Below are 8,735 nucleotides of genomic sequence, written 5' to 3' on the forward strand. Positions count from 1 at the left end.
ATATTATTTACACTCATGTCTATCGGACATGGACACGCTCAGTTGTTAAGTAATAAGACAAAACATAGTGGTTGAAAATGGCTTGTTTCTTTGTTTGTTACATAAACACTTCAACATTGCAGATATTCAAAGTTAAAGTGGACTTTCAGCAACATCTTTAGGGTCTCTTCGGGCATTCACATAGATAACACAAACTAGGACAGGAGGAGAGGAGAGGGGACAAGGACAGACAGAGAAGGGGGAGATATGGGGGGAGACAGAGATATAGGGGGAGATAAGGGGGAGACATAGAGAGAGAGGGGGAGATAAGGGGGAGACAGAGAGAGACAGAGTGGGGGGAGACAGAGAGATAGGGGGAGATATGGGGGGAGACAGATACATATGGGGGAGATAAGGGGGAGACAGAGAGAGAGGGGGAGATAAGGGGGAGACAGAGAGAGAGGGGGAGATAAGGGGGAGACAGAGAGAGAGGGGAGATAAGGGGGAGACAGAGCTATACAGAGTGGGGGGAGACAGAGAGATAGGGGGAGATAAGGGGGAGACAGAGAGAGACAGAGTGGAGGGAGACAGAGAGATAGGGGGAGATAAGGGGGGAGACAGAGGGAGACAGAGTGGGGGGAGACAGAGAGAGAGGGGGAGATAAAGGGGAGACAGAGAGAGACAGAGAGAGATAGAGTGGCTGGAGACAGAGAGAGATCGGGGAGATAAGGGGGAGACAGAGAGAGAGACACACACACACACACAGAGAGACACACACTTAATCACAGTCCCCTCCTTCACTATGCCTTTGAGGCAAACAAAGCAAAATGATGGAAAACTTAACGATGAAGGGAATACAACTGATTGATTGTATCAGAGGATAGTGAATCATGAAACAATGAGGGAGATCACAAGACCAATCTGCCCAGACAGAAATAGACCACAGGGACAGACCACAGGGACAGACCAGCCCACAGGGACAGACCACAGGGACAGACCAGACCACAGGGACAGACCACAGGAACAGACCACAGGGACAAACCAGACCACAGGGACAGACCACAGGAACAGACCACAGGGACAGACCAGACCACAGGAACAGACCAGACCACAGGGACAGACCACAGGAACAGACTACAGGGACAACCCAGACCACAGGGACAGACCACAGGGACAGACCAGACCACAGGGACAGACCACAGGGACAGACCAGACCACAGGGACAGACCAGACCACAGGGACAGACCACAGGGACAGACCAGACCACAGGGACAGACCACAGGGACAGACCAGACCACAGGGACAGACCACAGGGACAGACCACAGGAACAGACCAGACCACAGGGACAGACCAGACCACAGGAACAGACCACAGGGACAGACCAGACCACAGGGACAGACCAGACCACAGGAACAGACCACAGGGACAGACCAGACCACAGGGACAGACCACAGGGACAGACCACAGTGACAGACCAGACCACAGGGACAGACCACAGGGACAGACCAGACCACAGGGACAGACCAGACCACAGGGACAGACCACAGGGACAGACCAGACCACAGGGACAGACCACAGGGACAGACCAGACCACAGGGACAGACCACAGGGACAGACCACAGGAACAGACCAGACCACAGGGACAGACCAGACCACAGGAACAGACCAGACCACAGGGACAGACCAGACCACAGGAACAGACCACAGTGACAGAAAAGGATGCTGTACAGGCAGGTTGTTGTTGCACCAGATGTGACAGTTGTGTGCCACACACCACCACAGAATGTGGTCTCAGCCCCTAGCTGACCTAGCAGCTTCTCACAAAAATATTTAATAAGCGATTAGAGAACTAGATAAGTAAAAAGGTAACACACACACACGCACAGCTAACCCACAATTTAGTCCCATTCAAAATCCTATTTTCCATAACACCTAACCCTAAACCTAACCTTTAACGTAATTCTGACCCTAACACTAATTCTAACCTTAATCCTAAACTCCCTAGAAGTAGCATTTGACCTTGTGGGTATGAACAAAATGTCCCCAGTTGGTAAAATTTTTGTTTGTTTACTGTTCTTGTGAGGACACACACACATTTGAGTCCAGTTCTAGTGTGATAGCCCACACACAGCAGCTGCTCTAGCTGATGACAGGGCCCAGTCTGGAAAGACCATCCTGAAATAGTACAGACAGGTTATAATTAAACAACAGAATGACTGTTCCAGCTACACCAGGTCTCCTTACACCCAGAAAACACCAACACACAGGTTTTTAATCTTTATTTAACTAGGCAAGTCAGTTTAAGAACAAATTCTTCTTTTCAATGACAGTCTAGGAACAGTGGGTTAACTGCCTTGTTCAGGGGCAGAACGACAGATTTTTACCTTGTCAGCTCGGGGATTCAATCTTGCAACCTTCCGGTTACTGGTCCAACGCTCTAACCACTAGGCTACCCTGCCGCCCCGAGTAGTCCATAAATACACACCAACACATGAAGTAAATCAGTACATGGATTAGAGGGAGAGGGATGAAATGAAGGAGCATATACTAAATACATATAGTGTGAAATAAATACACAAAAAATACATTGGATAATATAAATATACATAAAAAATACAGTATAATATAAATATACATAAAATATAGTATAATATAAATATACATAAAATATATAGTATAATATAAATATACATAACATATATAGTATAATATAAATATACATAAAATATAGTATAATATAAATATACATAAAAAATACAGTATAATATAAATATACATAAAATATAGTATAATATAAATATACATAAAATATATAGTATAATATAAATATACATAACATATATAGTATAATATAAATATACATAAAATACAGTATAATATAAATATACATAAAATATAGTATAATATAAATATACATAAAATACAGTATAATATAAATATACATAAAATATAGTATAATATAAATATACATAAAATATATAGTATAATATAAATATACATAAAATATATAGTATAATATAAATATACATAAAATATATAGTATAATATAAATATACGTATAATATAAATATACATAAAATATATAGTATAATATAAATATAAATATACATACAACATTTGGACAATATAATTATACATAAAAGATAGTATAATATAAATATAGATAAAATATATAACATAAATATACATACAACATATAGTATAATATAAATATACATAAAATATATAGGATAATATAAATATCGATAAAATATATAACATAAATATACATACAACATATAGTATAATATAAATATAGATAAAATATATAGTATAACATAAATATACATACAACATATAGTATAATATAAATATACATTAAATATATAGTATAATATAAATATAAATACAACATATAGTATAATATAAATATACATTAAATATATAGTATAATATAAATATAAATACAACATATAGTATAATATAAATATAGATGGTGGAAGGTAATTGTAGAGCATTCAGTACAACTGGCATAATGGACTGGAAGGGTTAGGGTGTGGTTAAAGGGCTATTTTATCCAGGGCGAGTTCGATACCAACACATACTACTGTCTTTCACCTAAATACGTCAAAGGAAACACTGGAAAGTGTTCAGAGTAATATGTCAGAGATTGTAGATGTCTTACAGGAAAGATCTTACAGGAAGCGTGTGTGTGTGTGTGTGTGTGTGTGTGTGTGTGTGTGTGTGTGTGTGTGTGTGTGTGCCTAAAGTATGTGTGTGTGTGTGTGTGTTCCTAAAGTATGTGTGTGTGTGTGTGTGTGTGTGTGTGTGTGTGTGTGTGTGCCTAAAGTATGTGTGTGTGTGTGTTCCTAAAGTATGTGTGTGTGTGTGTGTGTGTGTGTGTGTGCCTATAGTATGTGTGTGTGTGTCTCTGTGTGTGTGTGTGTGTGTGTGTGTGTGTGTGTGTGTGTGTGTGTGTGTGTGTGTGTGTGTGTGTGTGTGTGTGTGTGTGTGTGTGTCTGTGTGTGTGTGTGTGTGTGTGTGTGTGTGTGTGCCTTAAGTATGTGTGTGTGTGTGTGCCTAAAGTATGTGTGTGTGTGTGTGTGTGTGTGTGTGTGTGTGTGTGTGTGTGTGTGTGTGTGTGTGCCTAAAGTATGTGTGTGTGTGTGTGTGTGTGTGTGTTTGTCTGTGTGTGTGTCTGTGTGTCTGTGTGTGTGTGTGTGCTTAAAGTATGTGTGTGTGTGTGTGTGTGTGTGTGTGTGTGTGTGTGTGTGTGTGTGTGTGTGTGTGTGTGTGTGTGTGTGTGTGTGTGTGTGTGTCTGTGCGTGTGTGTGTGTGTGTGTCTGTGCGTGTGCGTGTGTCTGTGTCTGTGTGTATGTGTGTGCATATGAACAAACTTGTATGTGTTGAAGAAATGCATCAAACCTCTAATTCTGTCCATGTCTTTGTATCGTTGTCTCCCGTACGCTACAATAAGTTTGACCGACATTACCCTGTGTGTGAGACCTGACCAGGCCAAGGGGAAATCCAAGATGGAGGTGAGGGAGGAGGTGTTGCACATCCTGAATAAGGTGTGGACTAAACTGCAGAACCTCCCTCAGGCCAACTCACTGGAGCTGGGGGCGTTCTTCATCATCATCCTATTCGTCGGTGAGTCTAGGCACATTCCACGTCCGTAGGCCTCAACCCTTAGAGACCTCTGGTAGATCTGAAGGAAGGAAATGCCTGTAAGCAATATGGTGGAATCTCCACTTAGCCAACCGCCTGTCAATGGAGGTCTTAGTGTTTTTCATTATGTTGTTATTGGCCGGATTACCGACCGGGCCCCCGAGCCTCCAGAGGGGCCCCCATTGATTTTTATTTTTTTAATGTCTGAGTCATTGATAGCATAGGAGCACGTCATAAAAACCATGACAACACAAGTCCACCTTAAAATGAATAAGCAGTCAGATCAGTGATCTCGGATTGTTTCTATTTTAACTGGGTAAAACCACACGAGTTGAATTACAGTGATCACAGCAACACTAATGTAATCAGAAATCACATTTATCATGTGACATTTCAATCTGTTATTGGCAGAGCAACAAGTTAGTCTTTGTTTACATAATATTGTCATGAAGCTAAATCTCTCTCTCTCTCTCTCTCTCTCTCTCTCCTCTCTCTCTCTCCTCTCTCTCTCTCCCTCTCCCTCTCCTTCCAGCTACATTTTTGTTTATTATTGTGTTGTCCTGCGTTCGCTGCTGTTGCTGTGGAAAGCTTAAATCCCGAGTCCAGCCCTTACAGTCAGTCTGAGGAGGAGACATTGGCCCAGTCACAATATATAGAACATTTAAGGAAGGGAGGAAACAGCAATCCCAGGGAAGAACTAGTCTTAGAATCGCCTGGACAATCTAGCTTGGAGGGGACAGACAGACTGCTCTGCAACCAGCCTGAGGAATCTGTGTGTGTATAAAGACTGATGAGCAATGGCCGACTCATTAACACTACGTAGCAGTAGCTTTAAACAGACAATGACACTCTATAAACAGAGAACTGTGAACATTGCTTCTGTGCTGTTGTTTTGTCTGAGGACACAAACCACTCCGAGGGTTGAAAGACCCACCCAAGTTTTATCCTGCTTTCTCATGTGATTTGACCTGGAAGAGCCGATAGGTTTTATGTTGTAAGTTTTGTAGGTCTATAGAAGGAAACATTTAAAAAAAAACTCCCTCAGATTTCAATCTTGTTGTGTTTAACAAAGTTGTTTTAATGTCCAGAATGTAAAACCCATCTCTGTTCTCCTTCAAGATGACTCTATAGAAAACGTGCTGAAGTTCCGAACTTGTTTTTGTGTGGCTGTTTTCCAGTGGAAAAGAAGGGACGGTCATATAGAGAGTGCCCTCTGCTGGTGCACACTAGTCACACCCCGACCTAACCAAATTAGAGAATTAAAGGCTCTCTACGTTCAGGGCGTGACATATCTGTTGCCTTACAGATGGCAAATCGTGATTATCATTAGTTATACTGTTACTGTACCATCACCAATTCATTGTACATCAATCATTTGGAGTGAAACAACCTGTTTTGGGATTATATTCATCTGTAGTTGTCATTTGAGGAGCAACAAGTTAAGCTTTACTTAATGTTTAAGTGCAAATAAAATATAGTACATTAAAGAATTTAAAAAAATGTACATTGTGATTATTCTTGTTATTAATGCATTGTGTCAACAGCTAAAACCTTTGGAATGTAACACTGGCTGGGCTTATGTCATATTTAACTTTCCATCTATTAAACGACAAAGACTCCATCTTTATACTGACTTTATACTTTATACTCAGACATCTTTATACTGACCCACCCTATCCCTAATACTTTCACTTCAGGTGCCAGTAACCGTGCCACTCAGCGGTGTAGTGTATTGTGCAGTAAGAGCTTACCTTATCAGACCTTGCATAGTCTCGGGCCTCACCTCCGATAGAGTCAATATTGTCGGTAAACATTAACCCAGCTGGACTTCTCTCTCTCTCTCTCTCTCTCTCTCTCTCTCTCTCTCTCTCTCTCTCTCTCTCTCTCTCTCTCTCTCTCTCTCTCTCTCTCTCTCTCTCTCTCTCTCTCTCTCTCTCTCTCTCTCTCTCTCTCTCTCTCTCTCTCTCTCTCTCTCTCTCTCTCTCTCTCTCTCTCTCTCTCTCTCTCTCTCTCTCTCTCTCTCTCTCTCTGCGTCACGTATTGAAAGCCCTCACAACAAGAGAACTAGAGTCACGATCACTGATTAGGCTTCTGGAATCAAGTGGAATCGAGAGAGAAAAATCCAGTTGGAGTTGAGAGGGAGTAAATGAGCGTACCTCACAGGATACCAAAGACTCTCACGCTAAAGAAGGTCTTCTAGAGGCTGAAGTGGAGTGTTTATTTGGAATACAGATGCAGGGTTGGACCAGCTATTGAGATACTAACAGAGGCCTATACATCCAGAACCCAGGTCTCACAGACCGTATTTACTGTCGCCATCGCTGAGAACATTGAGAGATGGCTCTGGAAAGGTGAGTCATTGATTGGAAACTTGTTGATTAACAGATTTACATTTATATTTAACATTTTAGTAATTTAGCAGACACTCTTATCCAGAGCAACTTACAAGTCAGTGCATTCATCTGAAGATACTGTGGCTGGGTGGGACAACTGCTTATCACAGTCGTAGTCGCTACATTTTTCCTCAATAAAGTAACGGACAGCAAAGTCAGAGCTAGTAAGACAGTAAGAAAGAAAAATAATTAACAGATCTGTAACATGAAGGAAAGCTGCCAGCAGGTTACAATGTGAAACAAACATTGGTGGAATTAAAGGAAAAAGGAAAAGTTGTGTATCTTTAAAACTGTCATTTGTTGTTCTATGAAAGAGCTGGTCACTTCTAAATGGGCTTTCCGTGGATCATTTCAACTAAAAATATAACAAAACAACGTTGTACCCCACTTTACTTCCTGACCCCTACCTCTGACCCCCACTTCTGACCCCTATCACTGACCCCGTCCTCTGACCCCTTTCCTCTGACCCCTACCTCTGACTTTTCACTCCCACTGTAGTGTTCCAGACCCCCCTGACCCGGCAGGGTCACCAGAGGACTGGGTCCAGTGGGCTGTGCAGCGCCTGCAGATGGAGCCCTGGGCGTTGGGGGGCATTGTGGTCATAGGGCTGTTCCTGCTGATGATCCTGGCCCTGGTGGTCTTCGCTCTAATATATGGCTGTTGCTGCTCACCTGGAGGGGGGAAGAGGAGGATGAAGAAAGGGGTGCTTTAGAGAAGTGGGTCCCACTCTCCATGACTGTTCTACGGCCATTGAGATTTTCTCTACCCCCTACGTCTACGAGGACTTTTCCAAAAGAAAAGACTGTGCAAAAAAACCTTCCAGCCCCAAGCATTATTAATGGAACCTTCATTTAAACAAACACACTGAGGAATGTCTGAATTGGCAAATAATTCGATCCAAGTCAAGATAATAACGTTCATAAATTGATTTGCGTATTTGATTATGAAAATGTGCTGTTTGATTATAATTAAAATGTTGAAACTTTAAACGAATCCTTTCAATAAAAAACTATATGCATGCGCATATCATTAGCGATGCTGAAAGGGACGTCGTCGTGTATAGCAGAGCCAGAACGAGTCACAAGATGGCGGGTGTGCCAGAATGGACTTGGAGATGGAGTCATTGAGGATGGAAAGAAGGAGCGGGCAGGAGGGGAAAAAGGAGGAAAGTGGAACATATTAAGAGTAAATATAGAGTTCTGCAGAAGGAAATTGAACATGAATTAACTGCGGTGTCAGGTGCGGTAAAGAACACAGAGTCTGGGGACTGTGACATGCTTTCCTCTCTGGAGCAGGGTGTCTTTGAAAGGAGTGATAACTGGTGTGGCGTTAAGTGTTGATGAGGGTCAACTGAAGTTGAAAATTCCCGGTGTCTGTGACGCCTGTCATTTGATGTGACGCAGACCCAGTGTAGAGCATGGTGAAACAGAGAAGACACGGTACTATTGATGCAGAGTTTTTACCAGATAAAGTCAAGTTAGGATGTGTCCGTTAGAGCTTTTGTCCCAAACCCATTACGGTGTTTTAGGTGTCAAGCTTATGGTCTTGTGGCAGCAGTGTAGGAGGGAGATTCCTAGATGTGATAAGTGTGCAGGAGGACATGAGACAAAGGAATGTGTAGTATCGTTGGAAAAAGTTGTGTGTGTAAACTGTAGGGGTATCAATGGTGCTGGAGATCAGATGTGTCCGGTGAGAGAAAGGCAGGTTGAAGTTAC

General features: G+C 42.1%; 2 long non-coding RNA genes across 2 annotated transcripts in view; both read left to right on the forward strand.

The window, feature by feature from the left end:
- The window catches only part of LOC139367428 (uncharacterized), a 6,194-nt gene extending 447 nt beyond the window's left edge, over positions 1-5,747 (forward strand). The window contains exons 2-3 of the long non-coding RNA XR_011626866.1: positions 4,437-4,609; positions 5,160-5,747. This is a non-coding gene — a long non-coding RNA (uncharacterized lncRNA). The remainder of the gene's footprint in view (positions 1-4,436; positions 4,610-5,159) is intronic.
- Positions 5,748-6,669: 922 nt separating this feature from the next.
- Positions 6,670-8,064, forward strand: LOC139367429 (uncharacterized). Its single transcript, XR_011626867.1, has 2 exons — positions 6,670-6,978; positions 7,519-8,064. It is a non-coding gene; the product is annotated as an uncharacterized lncRNA (long non-coding RNA).
- The last annotated feature ends 671 nt before the right edge of the window (positions 8,065-8,735 follow it).

This window comes from Oncorhynchus clarkii, chromosome 16 (genome assembly GCF_045791955.1).
Source record: "Oncorhynchus clarkii lewisi isolate Uvic-CL-2024 chromosome 16, UVic_Ocla_1.0, whole genome shotgun sequence".
Classification (NCBI taxonomy): Eukaryota; Metazoa; Chordata; class Actinopteri; order Salmoniformes; family Salmonidae; genus Oncorhynchus; species Oncorhynchus clarkii.